This window comes from Quercus suber, unplaced genomic scaffold, assembly GCF_002906115.3.
Source record: "Quercus suber isolate HL8 unplaced genomic scaffold, Cork oak 2.0 scaffold_418, whole genome shotgun sequence".
NCBI classification, from domain to species: Eukaryota; Viridiplantae; Streptophyta; class Magnoliopsida; order Fagales; family Fagaceae; genus Quercus; species Quercus suber.
Genome location: NW_027069869.1, coordinates 64,833 through 85,465, shown reverse-complemented (window position 1 = coordinate 85,465; position 20,633 = coordinate 64,833). Strand labels below are relative to the sequence as shown.

Sequence of the window (20,633 nt, the reverse complement as noted above, 5' to 3'; positions counted from 1 at the left end):
AACTTGTGTTTAAAACTTGTTAATTCTATCAACTGGGATCTAAATTTCTCAATAGCTAGGGTAGATTTTATTGTATTTAATAAGTGAGTATGAGTTGAGTGATTTATGACTTCTCTCATATGTTCATTTGTTTGTTCTGGTTTTGTCACAGATTGCCAAAGGGGGAGATTGTTAGGACATATGTGATTCAATGTGAGGAACATATATCAATATTTTATGTAATTGACTAATTCTTTCACAAAACGCACTTTACTTATAAATGGGTAGATCTACGATGTGTTTAATACTTCAAGGAACAAGGTTTCAAGTTCAAGTGTTAAAGCCATGCAAGTCTATCCAAGAATCAAGTGAGAAAGTGTTGGATTTTAAAACTCGACTGCTAGCATCTATCGAGATTTAAAAGCTACTAAAACTTGTGGTTTGACAACTAGCTTGATAGATGGCTATCTATCAAGGTTTATGAAACTCAGTTTTTCAGAACTGATTTTCATCCAATTCGTAAGTATGTGTTTAGGCTTTCTTTTCTCACAACCCTAAACATATATAAAGATTGTTTTAAGGGCCGTCACAACTGATGCAACTCAATGCAAAAGTTTTTCACAAGCATATTGTGAACCAAAGACATATGTCTTAGTTTATCTTTCTCTTGAAGAAGCTGCTGTGTTTGTACACCGTAGGGTTTTGTGACCAAGGAGCTTCTTGATCTTCATCGTCTGGATGAACTGAAGAACTTTACAACCAACATATTTCTCAAGTTGCTGATTAAGTCGCGTACTAGGATCCGCGCATCTATTGGTTAGTCACGTATTGGAAGTTGTGCATTGAAAAAGAGAGATTGTCACTACAGAACAAGTCCAATTGGGTGTTAAGGTAAGGGTTCAACTATAGGTTGGTATAGGATACTAGGATTCCTTTACTTGTAACCGCTTGTTTTGATAATAGTGGATTCTCGGGAGTGGTGCTTTTAAAATCACCCAGTGGAGTTTTTGCTATGTAGGTTTTCCCCATTCATAAACAAATCACCATGTTAACTTTATTTTCCGCTGCACTTTATTTTAGTTGGTGATTTGTTTGTGCTACCATGTACATTGCATGTGAATTTGATTAATTAATAAATTTGGCTAATTAATCAATTAATATATCACAAGGGGTCAATACATTCTTGGCCTATCAGCCAACCCCTTCTTTCTTCAATTATAATCTTCTTTGTAAAAGAAACCTATTTTTTAGGGGGGGGGGAAACCCCTGCTTAAGCAATTATATGTTACTATTTTTGTGTATACTATATTACAGCTTTAGCTCCATCAGGCATTTAAGAACCAACAAGAAACATGTCAATGTCAAAAAAGAAATTGAAAACAAGCATTTCATCTCATACTCATGCATTTTATTTATAAAAATCAATGCTTTGAGGAGTTTTTGCATAAAAAATGCTGTGTTTTTCAAAAATCTGTTTTTTCCAGAATTTTGACTGATCGAACTTGTTTTTCAATCGATCGAAATTGCGATTAAAAATTTTGGTTTGCCTCTGTCTGTTTCGATCGATGCTCGATTGGTGTTGGATCAATGGAAGCATTTTCGACCGATCGAATCTATTCTTCGATCGATCGAAAATCGTGCAGAAAATTTAAAAATAAAAAAAATAAAAAAATAAAAAAATAAAAAAATAAAAAAAATAAAAAATAAAAAATAAAAACAGATTTTCATGTGTTCAAACTCACTTTTCAAAAGTTTTTCAATTTTCTCTCTCTCTAAACGAGTCGGTCAAGGCTCCAATCAAATTTTTTGTCGTTTTCCTCCATTCTTTTTGCAAGGTTTTTCTCTCTCAAGGCCGATAAGACCTTTTTGCCCCTCCTTTTGCTTTTATTTTCAAGTTTCATGCATTAAATCATGCATTTTGGGGATAAATTCGAACCAATGGATTTTTGGGGTTTTTGATGATTCAAGCATGTTTTCTTGCAATTGATCAATGGGTTTTTGTTGGGGGATGTTATAAACATGATCTATGGTGTTTAATTTGATCAATTTGATGTATTGTGAGAAATTGAAAATTCTAGGGCTTGAAACTACCCGAATTGGGGTTTTTGCTCAAATTGAGTTTAATTGATGAAATTGGCTTGTTGATTGATTATTTTGATCATTATAAACTATTTTCTAATTTGTGTGATGATCAATTGGTCAATTTAGTATAAATTGAACAAGTGGTTTTTCAAAATTTTAGGGTTTTTGAAATAAACTCTATGCTCAAGCCAATTTTGTGATTCTAAACTTAAATTGAACTTGTTATTACTGCATTAGAGCATGCATTATGACATTTATCTGTTCATGCATCATATAGATTGTTATTTCTATATTTTTTTGTGCTAACTTGTAGTCTGCCCTTGGTTTTTCTTTTCGTTCTTTTAGCTCTTTCTCTTATGTCCTTGTCCTTACCCTAGCACCATGTCTAGGAAGACTAGAGCCTATAGGACATCCTCCTCTTCTTCTGGTCCTTCCTCTGTGGGCAATTTGTTTCGGAGTGAGAAATTTCAAGAGCTTTAGGAGACTTTAAACCTTAAGAGAAATATTTGAGCTGAGTGTAAGGTTTTGCTAGATGAGCTTGATCTTGCCATTAGGGCAAACTTTGAGCGTCGGGGCTGGTTGCCACTTTTGGATATTGATTATCCTCCTCTAGCTACCCTGATTAGAGAGTTTTACTCAAACCTCTCTATCCACGTCTATGATTCCAAGACTTTAGTAAAGAGTTAGATACGAGGTGTAGAGTACACCATTACTCCTAGAGTAGTGGATGATGCTCTTGGGGTACCTGTGGTCTAGCATCCTTTCTATCCTTATAATGAGTCTTCTCCCTTGGACGACATCATGTCTTACATTACTGGGTCTTCTATCCAGTGGGGTTCTGATCCTCGGATCACTTCTGTTGAGCTCACTGAGACTACCTATATTTTCTTTAGGATAGCGTGTCATTCCTTGTGGCCTATCTCTTATCTGCACATCATTCCTTTAGAGCAATGTGCATTTTTGTATGCTCTTGTTACGAATGCTCCTATTAGTTTTCCTCATCTGTTTCTTCATTCTTTGAACAAAGTTTATAGGAATTCTTCTACTGCTCATGCTCTTTTTCATCCTGTTTTCATTCATAGGATTTTGTTATTTTTAGGATTAGATGACTTCTCCGCTTCTAAGCCTGTAAACATTATTGCTCCCATAGGTGCCACTTTTCTTAGACAGAGGGCTACTTAGATGCAAGAAAGCTCTAAACGCCTTCGTGTTAAGCCTTCTGGTACCACACCCCCTCCTTCTTCTATAGGTACTACTTCTAGTGAGGTGTCTACTGATCTTGTTGGTGCCGCTACGGTTACTGTTCCTCCACCATCTACTTCGGATGACTTTGACATTTGTCGTACTTTGGAGACTGTCATGACTATTCAAGCGGCTTATGGTCAGATTTTGGCACATCTTAGATGTTCGCCTTCGCCACCTCCTTTTGATGATGGATTCTGATTGCCCATTTGGGGACAGTTGTAGAGGTTTTTTGTAGTTAGGGGGAGAGTTTTGTGTTTGTCGGAGCTTGTGGAGTTTAGATTGTATCTAGGTGCTTCACTATGTATGTATCCTTTTTGGCTCTTGTTGTATTGTTTTTGGGCTATTAATGTTAGAGGGAGATACATTGTTATCTATGATTCTTGTTTCACTGCTCATTAATTTATATTTATAAGTTATTCATGATATATGTCTTTGTTTTATGTTTTGTGAAGTCAAGAATTTATTTTTGTTTTACTTGTATTTTCCACACATGCGTTTATGTGTTTGTTAAGTATTTCAAGAAATATACAGGTTGATTCAGTTGTGCTGCTGTCTATACTTGTAACTGATGGATAATACTTAAGTTGGATTATTTTGTAATGGGCATTATTTTTTGTAAAGGGCTTTTACTTGTAACTTTGAGCATTGTGTTTGTGTTTTGTCACGGATTGTCAAAGGGGGAGTTTGTTAGGTTCTAAGTACTTAGGAACTAATGTATTAGAATTCTAATTTGTATTGTTGGCAAACCATGATCAAAACAAGTTTTTAATCTTGTTTTAGACTTGCTCAAAGTATGTGTTTTATGTAAAAGTTGGAATCAAGCTGCTGTAGAATTCATTGTGCAATTTGGTCTAGCTTGATCGATCGAGAATTAGACTCGACCGATCGAAAGTCAGGCAGAATATTTTTTCTGCAGAATTTTCAACTCAGCCCTAAGCCCATATGACGTGTAGGGTTTTATGTTTTGCCCTAGGTATAAAAGGGAAACCCTAGCCACGTTTTAAAGGTTGCTCTTTTGTTGTGTGTGTGAATCTCTTTTGAGATCTGAGATGTGGTTGCCTTCACCCATGCTTAGGATTATCAAGAAGGAGATTTCATTGAAAGCTTGATGATTATTCAGTTGCTGCACTAAAGAGCTTAAAGATATACAAGCGGAAGTGCTTATACTTGCTGGAGAATCCAAGAAAGAAGGAGTCCGTGGTCTCGGAGCTTGCACGTGGTCATGTCAATAAGTTTTCTACTTGAGGTAGCAATAGGATGTTAATGGTCTAAGTCGCTATTGTAAAACTTCAATTCTTTCATAGTGGATTCAGTTTTACCTTGAGGACAGCTAAGTTAAATCCTCCCCAGGTTTTTTACCGGTTTGGTTTTCCTTGGTCATCATATCTTTGTATTCTTTATATTCCACACTTTACATTGATATGATTATATGATTGTGTTAACCTAGATCTGGAATTTGGACTAAGTAATAACTTGGCTTGTTAACTAAGTTAATCCAATTGTGTTTTAAGGGGTCTAAAAGCAAACACTTTTAACTCTAATTAAATAACATAAATGGAGGTGGAAGTGTAAAGTGGTTGGTTTTGTCTAGTTTAGCAGGACATTAAATTATGTGTTGTAGAAGATGATAATATGATAAAAACTTTCAACTCCCTTAATTGAGTTTATTGCATTTGTGGTACTGTTAAGTCTTTTATGTTCTTTAATGTTTTCTTGTTTGTTGTGATGGCTCTTTTTTTTTTCTTCACTCTTAAATAGTTTTTCCATATATGTTGATACATTGTTCTCCTTTCTCTATCTACCTTTAGGATTCTGTTTTAATTCATTGTCTATGAAGCAAGTCAATCAGCATCATTGCATCAGTAGAATCACTAGAAGTAATTAATTAAATCTAGAACATAAATTTGCCTCAATGATGAATTTCTTCTTTCTATAGATCAAACAATTTTCTTTCTCTACAATTAATCATGGAGTAGAAAAGCTTTTAATAAATAAATAGTAATAATATAGAAAAAGGTTATAAGATAAACACATTACGATTCATCAAATAGACAAAAGTTAAACACATTGCGTGGCATATAAGCATTTAAACCCCACACTCCACCCCCTTCTTTCTATCAGAAATTTGCATCTATTAGTAGTGTATTGGTGGTTTTCACAAATGTTGACTTAATTTATCAATCATCATAGGGAGTAAAAATGGTTCTCATCTGGGGAAAAAAATATTAGGAGTAATTTCACTTCCCTCCCTTAAGAATTGAGAAAATAGGACAAAACTTAAATACAGTACCTTGGGTACTGTTCTTTAGGTTCCCTTCTTAAAATTCAACTATGTAGCTACTTAACTTAAAAATACATTTCCATTCCATGAGAAAAAATCCATATGGCAAAATCTTAAAAGGAGAACCTAAGGAACAACGCCTAAGTACTGTGCCTAAGTCTTGCTCGAGAAAATAACACTCTACTCCAAACTTGAAAGAAAAAAACACTTTCTCTTCCTAGATATTCAATTATCCAAACTTTAAATTAATATTAAAAATGTTGTGTACTAACCTTCCATTTGCTTAAGGATGGTTTTTCAAAATTATCTTATTTCATAATTAAAATTCATTGTTTTAAATTTTTAAATAAATTATATTTTAAAATATTAAGTGTGAATTTTTTTTTTCTCATTTCATCAGGTTAAGGAGAGATTTGCCGTTGCAAGTGTTTTGGTAGTTGATAAATTTTGCATTTTTATTCTAATTTATCAATTATATTTTTACTAATCATGGTTAAAATTTTGTAAAGAAATTCTTATAAGAATTTAGAATATTTAATTACTAAATATAAACAAAAAGGGAGGGGATGGGGGGGGGGGGGGGGGGGGGGGGGGAAGACGTTAATTTCTACAAATCTTAAAGGAGGTGAATGTTTTTTCCTCTCAAGTTTGAGGTGAAGTAATATTTCCCCAAACTTTAAGAGAGTAGAGTGTAATTACCCCTAAATATTATTTCATAAAACAATGATGAAGTTTCTTTGGAAAATTTGACTTTCAAAAATCCTTTAGTAAAATCAATTTCCTTTTTGTCAAAAAAAAAAAAAAAAAAGCGTAGGAGGGGAGGGTAGAAAACTCTATGCATTAAAGGTAATATAAATGGAGATGAATACCAACGCGCTCGCTAGTGGTGATTAGGCAACTTGAATCAAAGACAAAAGTTTTATTGGCCCATGGTATGGCAACAATGGCCCACAATAATAGCCCTATCAAAATTCTAGTAGTACATGTGGTGTTATTCATTATCGTTACGTAGCGTGGAGTCCATTAGTTCACACTAAAGACCCTTTTTTTTATTGGGTAAAAAAAAGAAAAAAAAAATAACTTAAGGGCCTAAACGAGTCTAGAAACGTTGTTGTAACTTGTAAACAAAATGACTACACTCTAGGTAGTGTAGCTTTCTTGGTGATTAGGTAGGTGGAGTCCGTGACTTGATTAGTTAATAATAATTGCCCATCAAGAGAGTCCCTCAATGCCTCTAGAAAAATCTCCATCTACTTCCTGGTGTTCTGTCAACCGCTCAACTCGAGTTATTCAGAACGGAAATGCTAGGAACACAAAAAAGTTTAATGTTCACAATATTGTGGACTCATAATTTTACTTCCATCATTCACAACTTATTATGTGTCTAGCTGTAATAAAAGTTGTGAATTTTTCTATTTCCTTAACATTTTCTTATTTGGAAATTTGTTAATTAATTACCTGCTAACTGGTTCCTTGATGGCCTTGTTTTCCCCATCAATATTTGTCTTCACTGTTTTTTTTCCCCCTTTTGTTTATAAAATTGTATTCCCCGTTAGTCTTTAGCAATTTTGTGTTTTATTATTAATTTATTCTTCAATCTACCATGGTTAAAAAGAAATTTAATGTATTTGTGATGCAAGAATAACAATAACATATAAGCTTTTGAATCCCAGCCTACGGTGAGGGGTGAAAACCACATAAGCATAGTGATTTTTGAGCATAGGCTTGTAGATGGTTTTTTTTTTCTTTTTTTCTTTTTTTTTTTTTTTTTTTGAGAATGAGGCTTGTAGATGGTTGATGGAGTTATTCATTAAAAAAATACATGAGAAAAATTCATAATTTACAATATAACGCTTTTTATAAATGTATATAACATTCTACACATTTTACATGTTTATGATATAAGTTTACATTAATAGTACAATGTAAAGCTATAAATAAACATTAAGTACCTAATAACTGATTGATGTAAGCTTTTGAGCATAGGCTTGTGGATAGTAGATGGAGTTGTACACTTTTACTCTAAAGGTTCATTTGGTTGGAGAGGTGGAAAAGTGGAAAGATAGAAAAAATTTTAATTTCCTTTCTTTTTGTTTGGTTGATAGTGAAAAAGTGGAGGGATAAAAAAAACGAGTTTGTATAAATTTACTCATATACTTTTGTTAAAAAATGGTGCACAATTAAAACAAAAAAAGTGACAAGCAACCCAAAAAAAAAAAATTTAAAAAAAAAAAAAAAAAAAAAAAAAAAACAAGGGCAAACGCCCAGCGAAGTAAGGAAGCAGCAACAAGAAGCCAAATAATTACCCAAAAAAAAAAAAAAAAAAGGCAACGTTAAGCCCATGTGCAACCGGCCATTTTTGTCATTCAATCATCATATTTTTCCCCCAAGTTTTATCCTTACTTTGGGAAGAAAACTTTTTTGTGAGTCTAGAGGGAAAATACTTGAGTCTTACAATTTATTTTCCTTCCTTTCTACTCAACCAAACACATTTCAAAAATGTTTCCCTTCTCATTTTCTCTCTAAAATTTTCCATCTGTCTTATTTCACCTTCAAATAATCACATCCTAAACACATTGCACAAAGTGTGGAGCTTATCTTGGCCACACAAAAAAGCCGCATTGAAGGCGATACGTAACTAAGACTTTTTTTAAGACCAAAACTTGAGCCACAAAATGTATAAATACAAATACAAATATATATATATATATATGTATGTATATAAACATAAAATAAATTCAAAACTAGATAAATACAAGAAAAAAAAAGTCTATATTCAATTATAGCAAAATATAAACCGTAGAAAAAGGCAAAATAATTGTATTATAAATCGTTTCAACCCAATTCAATTCTCTCTAATTTATTAACAAAGAACTCAAAATTCTTTAAACCCTAAAAATTATCTAAGAAATTGATTTTCAGTCAATTACGCTGCAATTTCTTTGTTAATATACAAAACCAAAGAGTATTAGAAAATCATCTAAAATTTTATTGTGAAATCCAATTTAACAATATCCATGTTTTGAGAATGCATACTTTATTGTAAAGTCATCTTGCCAATGACATAAAAATAAAAATAAAAATAAAACCTAAACTAAACGATTTTAGGTGAAGTTAGTTAAGCAATATGAGAATAATAAAGAGCCAAAATTTTAACTTTGGGTAAATAAAAAAAGAGTCATATCAGCACAAAGTTACAACTAAGAAGTCATTTTTTTTTTTCAAGCTAAGATTATTATATATTTTTTTAAATAAAAAAAATTTAGCGGTGATCCCATTGTGTCATGATTTGTCAGTCTTTGTGAACCACACAAGTGACTGGGTTGGGACAAATGAAAATAGTTGTTGATTGGTACTAGTCGTTGTGAGACATACAAATGTCAAAAATTAATGCATTCAATGTTAGCAGAATTCAAGCAATATGAACTCCAATAATTCATCATCAGAATTATGTGTAATACTGATGACTGATATGCATTAGTCTTTTTCTTCCGTCGGGTCCTCCGATGTCTCTTTCTATCACAAAAATAATGGTTGTCTTACAATGAACTGGGACTCTTTTCGTTTGTCTCCAAATGGAAAAAATCTAATCTTTTTGTGTGTGTGTGTGTGGATAATTAGAAAGAATCTAATCTAATACATTATTCAGATTTAGTTTTGATCAATTTTGTTTCTCAAAAAAGGAGAAAGTTTTGATCAATTTTTAATGCTTTTATGTGATGTCACTTTTTTAAAAACTTAATTATTTAATAAAAATGATAATTTAATTTCAAATGATATATATTTAAATTTATTATTTACTATGAGAAAGATTATATTTAACTTTTTTTTTCCTTCCAATATAGGTAGTGCGGGAAGATATAAATTCATATTCTCCTAATTGAGAGAATTGAATAACGCAATTGAATTAGTATAAATTTTTTTTATGTATAGACACGTTTTATAACTAAAAAAAGAAGAATTTGATTTTTCTTTTAAAAGAAAGCTTTGTGTTTGTCATCGCTAGAGAAGATGCAAATGGAAATCACATGAAAATAATTCTTCCTATAATTGTGGGAGGACAACGATGGAATATATGAAGTTGTCTTGGACTCTCAGGGTCTATTCATAGACATATTTCTATACTTTTATTTTATTAAAAAAAAAAAAAAATAGTTTGATGGTTATAATAACAGGAAAATGAGGATAAGAATCGTGATTCGCTTATTAAAGAAGAGGTTATACTTGCATAAGTACCATTAAGGGGCTTCCATTTTATCTCAAGAAAATTTAGGATTATAACTTTTGAACCATAATTCATGCTACAACTCTCAATCGGCCAATTTTTTTTTTGAGAGAGTTTTAATCTATGACGTCTGCTTCTGATAAAAGCTCTTTATTATCAGATCAAGACACCAATCAGTTTTTGGTATAGACGGTGATTGGACTCTAGATCTCTTATATAACCATTAGAGATTTTACCAGTTAAGCTAATTGTAACCCACATCGGCCAATTGTTAATATTGGAGAAAAATTGATGAATTCTTATGAAAGTAGTGGGTTCTAGTTAGTTCAACTGGTAAAATCTCTAAAAGTTGAATAAAAGATCTATGGTTCAATTGATTATTTTTTTGATCTGATGATAAAGAGTTATCATTAAGAACAAATACCATAAACTAAAACTCCAAAAAAAAAAAAAAAAGTAATTTTTTTTATCACTGTCATCCATCATATAGATCATTTAATCAAATAACAAAAAAAAGTTGTGACAAATAATTTGGTCATAAAAAAAATCTTCTCTCGCAGCAACTACTTTCATAAATGTCTAGTTATCAAACTATGACTTGTAAACTGAGCCCATTAAATTTGCCGTTTCGTATTTGAATTGTTGAACTCGTGAAACGAATGTTGAGCTCTCAGGATCGCCTTTAAGGCATTAACTACACTGTCCTTTTTGAACCAACACCTAACTTAGGATGTCGGTTTTCGATTTTGAAGATTAAAGATATGTTTGGATATCGCTTATTTATTGAAAACTGAAAATTTATTGCTAAAAATATTGTAGCAAAATAATTTTTAAATATGAATAGTGTTGTGTGAGACCCAGTAAAATATAATAATCTGCGTTTAAAGTGGAGTTGGCTGACAAGTGCACAGTTACTGTGGGACCTACCTTTTAAACACCAAACGCAGACGTGCTGAGGGAAACGTTTTCCAAACGGTCACTAAGTAAGAGTTTGGATACATTAGGTCGGCGTCTGCGTTTGTGATTAAAACAGTGGGTCCCGTGCATTGTTCATGGGACTCGCAAGTACTTTTTCACCAAAAACAACTTTAAAACTGGGTCTCACGGCACTATTAACACATTTAAAAATTATTTTGTTACAATGTTTTCAATTTTTAGTTTTCAGTTTTTAGCAATAAGCGGTATTCAAACAGACCTAAGTAAACATTTTTAAATTCACACTTTTAAATTTGGATTTTAATATATATTTTTTTAAATAAAAAAATTTAGGGGTGATCCAAAAGTCTCATTGTGAGCCATACAACACAAGTGAATGGATTGGGACTACTAATGAAAATAGAATTATGTTAAAGACACAACTTTTGGTACACAATTGTCAAAGTGAATTAAATGTTAGTAGAATTCAAAGATTATGAACTTTTGCATCAATAAGTGTTGAGACATACCAAAATTTACAACAAATTCACACTCGTATAAGATAGGAAGTTGTTAATGTTAGATAATAAATTAGCGTTATTAGTGGGTCTATATAATAATCAATAATAACAAATCATTCAGTAGGTGTGAATTTTGTTGTCAAAATTAATCATTGTGCCTGTAACATTACTTTGTCTAAGTTATTCTAGGATCACAATCTTTACCACATCACTATATGTCATTTTCACATAAACACACCACTTTTTTTCTTTTTTCTTTTTTAATTCACAATTAGCTACATAAGAGAGCTGTTGAAAAAGATGTGCGAAAGGATGTTATTCTAGAATTATTGATATAAGGTTTCTTTCTACAACCAAAAAAAAAAAAAAAAAAAAATCGTTTGTCATACAAAATTTGGACTCTTTTCATTTGGCTTCAAATAGAAAAAATATAATGCATTATTTGTGTGTGTGTATATATATATATGGTTAGGTTTAAGTTACATTTGGGATAACTTTAAGCAATGTTACACTATCCAATAACTTGTTATTGAATTCATATGAAAATTTCACCGTTGAATTACATGTTTTATATGTTTTTGATATGCATGCCAATTTTATACCAATCAAATGTTATTTACTATTCAATCCATAAATTCATATTTTATGCAATATTTTAAACTACAAAAACTTGATTTAAAAAATTGATTAATGACATGGCTATTGATCTTTGTCATGTTGAAATTTTGTAAATACGGAGAATATATAAAGATAATATAATCCAACGGTTAATTTGTCAAAATTCGCATCCAATTAAAAAAAATATTGAGTAGTGTAATATTACATAGAGTTACACCTGGTATAACTTGAACCCAACCCATTTTTTATATATATAAATTTAAGGCTTTTATATGATGTCATGTTATTTAAAACTTAATTATCTAATATAAATAATAATTTATTTTAAATGATAGATTTAAATTTATTATAACTAAAAAATCATTAATTATTAGAAAGATTATATGTAATTTTTTTTCTTATAATAAAAGTAGTGGTGAGAAGATTTAAATTCATATTATGCCAATGGAGAACCATAAAATTTTTGACAAAATATTAACTACATTCATTTAAAAGTGAAAGGATTAAAGGAGGGGATCTTATAAAATTTTTATTTTTATTTTAAAAAAGAGTGGTTCATTTTAAGAAGAATTTGTATTAGTCATTCCTATAGAAGATGGAATGGAAGTCTCATGAGAATGAAAATAACATGCAAAGGTTTTTTGTTCCCTCCTAAAAATCTGAGAGGACAATGATGGAATATCGTGAAGTCCACTTTTGGTGAAATTATAGAGTTCTCTGATGGATCATGTCATTTGTCCATCATTCTATTAAAAAACTTTTACTTGTTTAAAATTGTTGAGTCAGTAATTAATTTCTGTTTAAAAAGATTTTCTAACTAACAATTTTAAACAGGTGGAAGTTTTTTAGTGAAATAGTGGACTACATCACTTGTCTATTATACGGATCTTATAATTTCTCCCACTCTTGGGGACTATTTATAGACACCATTGTAAGCTTCTAATATATATATGTATCTCTCTTTTTTTTTTTTTAAAATAATTTGATAATAAGGATGATGGACTTCAAACCTTCATTTTCTTTATTAGATTACACTACTATATGTAATGTAAGTACTACTCTTAGGAATTTCTATTTTATCTTGAAAAAATTTAGAAAAACAATTTCTATGTCATAAGTTTGGCTATAAGTTTAAGTTGATTATTATGGGTGATGGAGAAAAAATTGATGTCTTATAAATAGACCACTTTGACAAATTTCAGGAAAAAACTGTGGCAAATAAGGGCGGTCATAAAAGATCTGTCTTCTCTCGTACCAACCAATTGCAAATATATGTATAGGTGTCAAAATATGATTGGTAACCAATTCCAAAAAAATATGCGGTTTCACATTTGAATTGTTGAACTCGTAAACCACATGCTCAGTCATCATAAATGCTGAGTTCTCAGCAACGCCTTTAAGTACTAAGCTCTCAAAGCAGTCCTCCTCTCTATCCCTTCCTTTGCACACACAATTGGCCATGGCTTCGCTTCTTCAACCAAATGCTAGAAATCATGAGCTTAACCAAAACTCCAAAACTCTGAGTTCCACAGCTTTAGAAGTGGAAATCATAAATAATCCAATGCAAAACAACAGAAGTGGAAACGTTGTTGTTAAAAGTATGGGGGATGAGGATGAGGATGGTGTTTTCTTGACATGGGAGGATTTGTGGGTGACTGTTAATGGAAAGAAAGGTAGCAAATCAATACTTGAGGGTGTGACTGGTTATGCACGACCAGGGGAGCTCTTGGCCATAATGGGTCCTTCTGGTTGTGGCAAGTCTACCCTCCTTGATGGATTAGCAGGTATATCATTTTTTTTTTGTTTGCCTAAAATGCTATTTACACCTTTTAAGTTTAACATTACTTCAAAATTTGGTTTTTTAACTAAGAAAATTTACAAATTTACACGATCTCTTGCATTGAAACTATATTTGTGCACTCATTTCGTTAATATCTATTAGAATTTTCCTGTACAACTATATAAAAAATGTAGTTGTTTGGACAAAAAAAAAAAAAATAGAATGCGGTTTTCAGATGGGTTAATGACGAAAACGTGATGAACTATAATCGAAAGGAGCATGTTGACATGGTTGTAATAGTTGAGAGTTGAGGACATAAATTGGAAGTTTTGAAAACTCGTAAACTAATTAAAAGCAACCCTGAACTGAGCATCCGCAGCCCACATTGCATATCCTAAATCTTGTGATGATATAGCATTTAAAGGCCAAAATTCACCAACAACGGGAAGGCCATATCGTAAAAGGCTAAATTTTTTTGAGATTCAGCTATAGTATCATCTCAAATGTAAGATGGTACTGTAGCTGAATTGTATAAAAAAATAATTTTTTAATGCTCTTTTTACCCAGTAATTTCTCTCTCCTCTCTCATTTTTTCTCTTTCTTTTCTCTCTCTTCCTTCTCTGTTTCTCATCTCATCTCTCTCTCGCCATTGTCAAGCTTCTCTCTCGGAGCTCATGCCGAATCACCAAGCCAGATCGGATTTCTTGATCGGCGTGGTGGCGAGGCTGGTGGCGCGGCTGCGATGGGCGTGGTGGGCTTTATTTTGGGCTTTTGTTTCCGGTTTCCGGCGTTTGGGTCGGATTTGGGTGGCGTTTGGGTGATGTTTGGGTTGGCGTTGGGTGGTTGGATTTAGGTCCGGTGGTTGTGATATTTTCCAATGGGTTGGGGGATTTGTTCCGATGGGTTTGATTGTGGGTTTCGGTGTTTGCTGGGTTTGTTTGGGCAGAGGGTAGTGGTGGCGTGGTGGTGATAGCGTGGAGGAAAGCGATGAACGCGAGTTTGTAGGCGCTGAAGTGGAGAATCTGGTGTCAAAAAGCGTTGTCGAAGTGGGTTGTGATCCGGTTCTTTTGGGTTGCAATTTGGGTTCTCTGTGTGTGTGTGTGTGTGTGTGTGTTTTTTTTTTTTTTTTTTTTTCTCTCTGTTGTGACCGATGGCTTAAGGAAGAGGTGGGTATGGCTGAATTGGGTATGGGTTTGATATGGATGGTGGTTGAATTTTATCTCTGCTCTTTCTTTCTTTGTGAATATGGCTGAATTGTCAGTGAAGAGAAGAAAAAAAATCAAGGATTTTTTCAAGTTGCAGGCGTGTATTGGTGGGTGGTTGTTCTGGGTTTGGGTTGGTGGTGGGTGGATGAGAGAGGGAAAAATAGAGAGACAGAGAACAGAGATGAAGAAAGAAGAGAGAGAGATTTTTTATATTATTTTATTGTGTAATTTATATTATTTTAATAAGTAGAATGAAAAAAAATGAAATATGGGATGTTGAGTGTATTGAAAAATAGTATGGTATAAGTGATAAAGTAGCTTTTTAGGATGGTAAAATAAGATGGGATATGAGATCCGGATGTGGAAGGGCATAAGGGGTGTAAAATGCTATTTAAGCTTTTGTATCTTATATATATATATATATATATTTTAATGCTTCCTAATAACCAAGAATATTATTAAAGCAAAACAAAGTAGAATCCTTCCTGCAAGCATCCAAAACTATAGCAGGAAAGAAGATGCGAATTACACTAAAAAGAAGACCTATTTGTGTTGTAAGTTTTAACCAGACTAGTTCTATTTTTTGTTGATTTCTTTTTGGAGACCAAAACATAGTTGAAGGCCTCTGCAAGTTCCTCTTACCAGCAATTTGAGATGCATGTCTCCTAATTTTGTAAGGAAGAAGAAGAAATATATATATATATTGAACATTATGTATGTGCACCCTACTGTTTATCAATGAAGGAGGTGGTTTAGTGCTTGTATTCTATTACTTTGCAAGTTTAAGGTTGTGGGTTCGACTAGTAGTAAGCTTTACTATTACTTGAGTAATTCCACACAATATTAAATTCAGATTTAAGTGGGTCGGAGTAATGATCACACTTGCCAACCCCTTCTTTCTTCAATTATAATCTTCTTTTTAAAAGAAACCTATTTTTAGGGGGAAAAAACCCTGCTTAAGCAATTATATGTTACTATTTTTGTATATACTATATTACAGCTTTAGCTCCATCAGGCATTTGAGAACCAACAAGGAAAATATCAATGTCAAAAAAGAAATTGAATGCCCACCACACAATATTATTTTGCTACAGAAATTGTGTTTTTTTTTTAATATTATTTATTATTATTATAATAATTAAAAAAAAAACACAATTCAAAAAATAAAAGCAAATATGATTTGACAATTCAAAGGAGCATTGCTATACAAGCTGAGTTATACTCTAGTTGAAATTTTGTTTTAAAAACAATATTTTATTTATTAATATGAAATGGTGAAATAGTATTTTGAAAACACAATTTCACAATTATAAGTTATAACTAAAAACATGATTTCCACTATTTGTCCCATACATATAGTGTGTAATTATTATCACTTATTGACAAATGTCTAACTAGTGTTTATGGCAGGGAGATTAGGTTCAAACACAAGGCAATTGGGGGAAATTCTAATCAATGGCCATAAACAGAAATTGGCTTTTGGAACATCGGTAAGAGAAAAAAAAAAAAAAAAAAAAAAATCTCCTTATCAAATCAAAGAGAATATTTTCTTTAAAGCAATTGGGTTTGACTTGGGTTCACTCTAGTGAATTGGACGGACAAGATTTGGAAACACGCATGTCTAAAACTGTTTACATGTCTACACCATGTCTTGTCTAGTGCATTGAGCGATAGAAGTTTTTCCAAGAAATTAGTTTAATTATTCTTAGCCAATTAAACATACTAATTAGTTTAATTTTTACCTTAACCTAAATATAGGCATATGTAACGCAAGATGATACTTTGATGACAACTTTAACGGTGAGAGAAGCTGTGTATTACTCGGCTCAGCTCCAACTCCCAGACTCCATGTCAATGTCAGAGAAGAAGGAGAGAGCAGAGATGACAATAAAAGAAATGGGGTTACAAGATTCTAGGAACACAAGAATTGGTGGGTGGGGAGCCAAAGGTATCAGTGGTGGGAAAAAGAGAAGAGTGAGCATTTGCATAGAGATCCTGACTCGCCCAAAGCTTCTCTTCCTTGATGAACCAACAAGTGGACTTGACAGTGCAGCATCATATTATGTGATGAGCAGAATTGCAAAGTTAGATCAATGGGATGGAATTAGAAGGACTGTAGTTGCATCCATTCATCAGCCCAGCAGTGAGGTCTACCAACTCTTTCACAATCTTTGCCTTTTGTCGTCAGGGAGAACTGTGTACTTTGGTCCTGCTTCAGAAGCAACTGAGGTAAGTTCTCTAATGTTTATGAAGTGCGTGTATATAATTATATATATAATTATATATATTCGCTTCTTGTTGCAATTAATATATAACTAAAGTTTCACACTTTCAATTTCATGTAGTTTTTTGCTTCAAATGGCTTTCCTTGCCCGACTCTCCAAAATCCATCTGATCACTTCCTTAAAACCATAAACAAGGATTTTGAAAAGGTAAGTGACCCTTGGCTCTTTTGTTCGGTAGTTTGTTGATATTAAATTTTGTTTGTGTCCTTAACCTTTAACCTTTATCTCAAAATTGACCTTATATTTTAAATACTTCATTTTGGTCATTATATATTCAAAATTGTTTAAAAAAATTCCTTATAATTGGATGAAAATATTGACATGATAAACTAAATTCAGGCTATGTCACAGGTTGCTACACATAAGAATAAATATAAAATAAAGGTCAAAAGTTGAATACCAAATATGTAATTTAACCTATTATCAATGGCAGTTTAGTAGGTGACTTGGTTAATGTCTTTTTATAGATACATATCCTCTCCATTTTGTTTGGAATAGAGTGAGTTCATTTGGGTTAAAATAATTAATATCCTGTATATAGAAAATCATGGTACTTGATACATACTACACGACACATTAGTAATAACTAATTTGAACCATAAAATAAATCAATTTTAAATAGAGGTGATTTTCCTTTCAACTTAGTCTTATTCAATTACTCATCTTAGAACACCTCCTTATAAATCTAATATATATAATAATATATAAATATTTTTTATATAAATCTTTTGTAGGATCTTGAGAAAGTTCGTATTCCAATAGAGGAATGCAATAGTATCTTTAATTAAATTCTTTTGTAGGATCTTGAGAAAGGTTCAGATGGAGGAATACCCATAGAGGAAGCAATAGAGTCTCTTAAAAAGTCATATAAATCATGTGAAACTTACCAACAAGTTCAAAGACAAGTAGCAGAAATATGTAAACAGGTAATTAATTAAGAAATTAATCTTACAATTTAATTTACACAGCATATATAAATAATCTTTCCTAAATGAATTGAAAAACAAAAAATAAAATTAATGAGTGAAAAATTTATGTTGGTTTCAGGATTGTGGAACATTAGAGATGAAGAGAAGCCATGCTGGCTTCGTTACTCAGTGTCTTGTTCTTACGAAAAGGTCTTTTGTGAATATGTTCCGTGATCTAGGCTATTACTGGTTGCGGCTAGCTATTTATGTTGCATTAGCTATAGGCCTAGCCACTGTGTTTTATGATGTTGGCTATAGTTATGGATCAATTCAGGTAATTCTTAAGAGAGATATATTAAATATTAATTCCTTATACATATGATTTATAATGCAAATTAGGATCAATTCAAAAGCTAAATTAACATTGTAATATATATTTTTTTTAGGCTAGAGGTTCACTGGTCATGTTTGTATCTTCATTCTTAACTTTCATGGCCATCGGTGGATTCCCTTCTTTTGTGGAGGACATGAAGGTTTGTTTTGTTTCTCATTTAAGCATATATTAATCAATTTTATGCACATAGATCTACTTCCTTCTTTAAATCAACAAAAAATTATAGTGACGAGCAGAGCTTGCCTGTTACTAATAAATCAAGTTTGATTGTTTGATTTTATTGATTAGAATGACATTAGAACTAATTCCATGATTTAGATGCAGAGGAAGGTGCAATTAATCCAAAATTTGAAGCTTTGTTAATGTCATACTCAATTATTTCATGTGTTTTTTTCACCTCCCATTTATCCAGATATTTGAACGAGAAAGGTTAAATGGACATTATGGCACTGGTGCATTCGTTATAGGCAACACATTCTCGTCTCTTCCATTCTTGCTAGTGATTTCACTGGTTCCAGGGGCAATAGCTTATTACCCTCCAGGACTTCAGAGAGATGCTGAACACTTTCTATATTTTGCTGCTGTGTTATTTGCTTGCATGATGTTAGTTGAGAGCCTAATGATGGCTGTTGCAAGCATGGTGCCTAATTTCTTGATGGGTATAATAACTGGTGCTGGAATTCAAGGGCTCATGGTATTAGGTGGAGGATTTTTTTCGATATCCGAATGATCTTCCCAAACCATTTTGGAGATACCCATTGTACTACATTGCTTTCCACAAGTATGCATATCAAGGATTGTTCAAGAACGAGTTTGAAGGGCTAACATTTCCCAGAGATAATGCCGGAGAGCCAATCAATCTAAGAGGTGAAGAAATTTTGAGAGATACATGGCAAGTGGAAATGAGCTACTCTAAGTGGGTTGATCTTGCTATCTTGCTAGGAATGGTGGCTTTGTATCGAATTTTGTTCTTGGTTATCATCAAGACCATTGAAAACGTAAAGCCTGTTGTTGCAAGTTTCATGTCAGCATGTTCCAAGCAAACAGCACAAGTCATGGTGAATCCTTTTACTACACCCATGCATGGGGGGACTATACAGCAGAGCTAGATGTTATTGGTAATATTAGAAAATAATGTTATTAAACTAACGAATAAGTCTGTTTTCTTTGATTATTAATTTAAGGAAATGGACTATCTTCTACTAATTTTTGCTTTTTGTTTTGTTTTTAAATTTCTTTGCAAGCACTTGTATATTATGAACTGAATTATCAGGGTCCAAGGCTCCAAGTATGTTGGTGTATTAATTATTACTAGTATGTAACCCCGTGCTACCGCACGGGATTGGTTAATTGTAATGATGCTATTGGCCAATTTTTTTGTTTTTATTTTTGTTTTTTTGGGTTTATCACACAAATGATAGAATTAAATCAAACAATAAAAAATATATATTGCATTTTATTATTTAAAATATATATAAAGGGACATTAATAGAACTTTCTTCAAAAATTTCTAATAAAATTGGACATGAATAGTGTATTGAAATTAGAAGTGTGTTGCAATTCACAGTTTTTAGTGGAGATGCCATCAGATAGCACTTTTCCCCTATAGATATGTCTAATACGCTGTCATTGAATTTATTTTGAGTACGTTTCAAGCCGAAGTCAATATTGTTGTCTCTTTTAACCCTTCAAATTGCCATTGATCAATTTCACAAAATTAAAATTTATAGAACATTTTACCTTCTTGTTTTTTCAACATCTGAACGTTAAATGTTTCTACTAAAATTCAAAAGTTCACCTAACTAAAAATCATATATACATATCTTTCATCAATTGTTAATAGCTCTACAATCTATTTATGCGCCAAAAGCAATGACTAACTTGAAAGAAGAGAAAGATTACATATTAGCATAAACTATCACTTCCAAAAGCATCATTAATCAATGATTAAAATGAAACTATAAAGCAAAATAATTCCAGCAGTTGCCTCTATCCCAAATTGTAAGCTTCAATCTTCTCCCACCAATTGTGAGCAACTTAATCTCAAAATCCACACCTGAAAATGAGTAAAACAATAATCTTGCAAAATTGTGATGATAAGATGTTTATCTTGGTAGATTCAGTTTCCACATTGAGCATTATGAATGGAGGTAACTTAATACCAACATTTAAAAATAAAATTGGACACATTGCAC

The 20,633-nt window shown here is 32.2% G+C and overlaps 1 pseudogene; it reads left to right on the top strand.

Moving 5' to 3' along the window:
- Nucleotides 1–13,311: 13,311 nt before the first annotated feature.
- LOC112032480 (ABC transporter G family member 1-like) lies at nucleotides 13,312–19,794 on the top strand (annotated as a pseudogene).
- The last annotated feature ends 839 nt before the right edge of the window (nucleotides 19,795–20,633 follow it).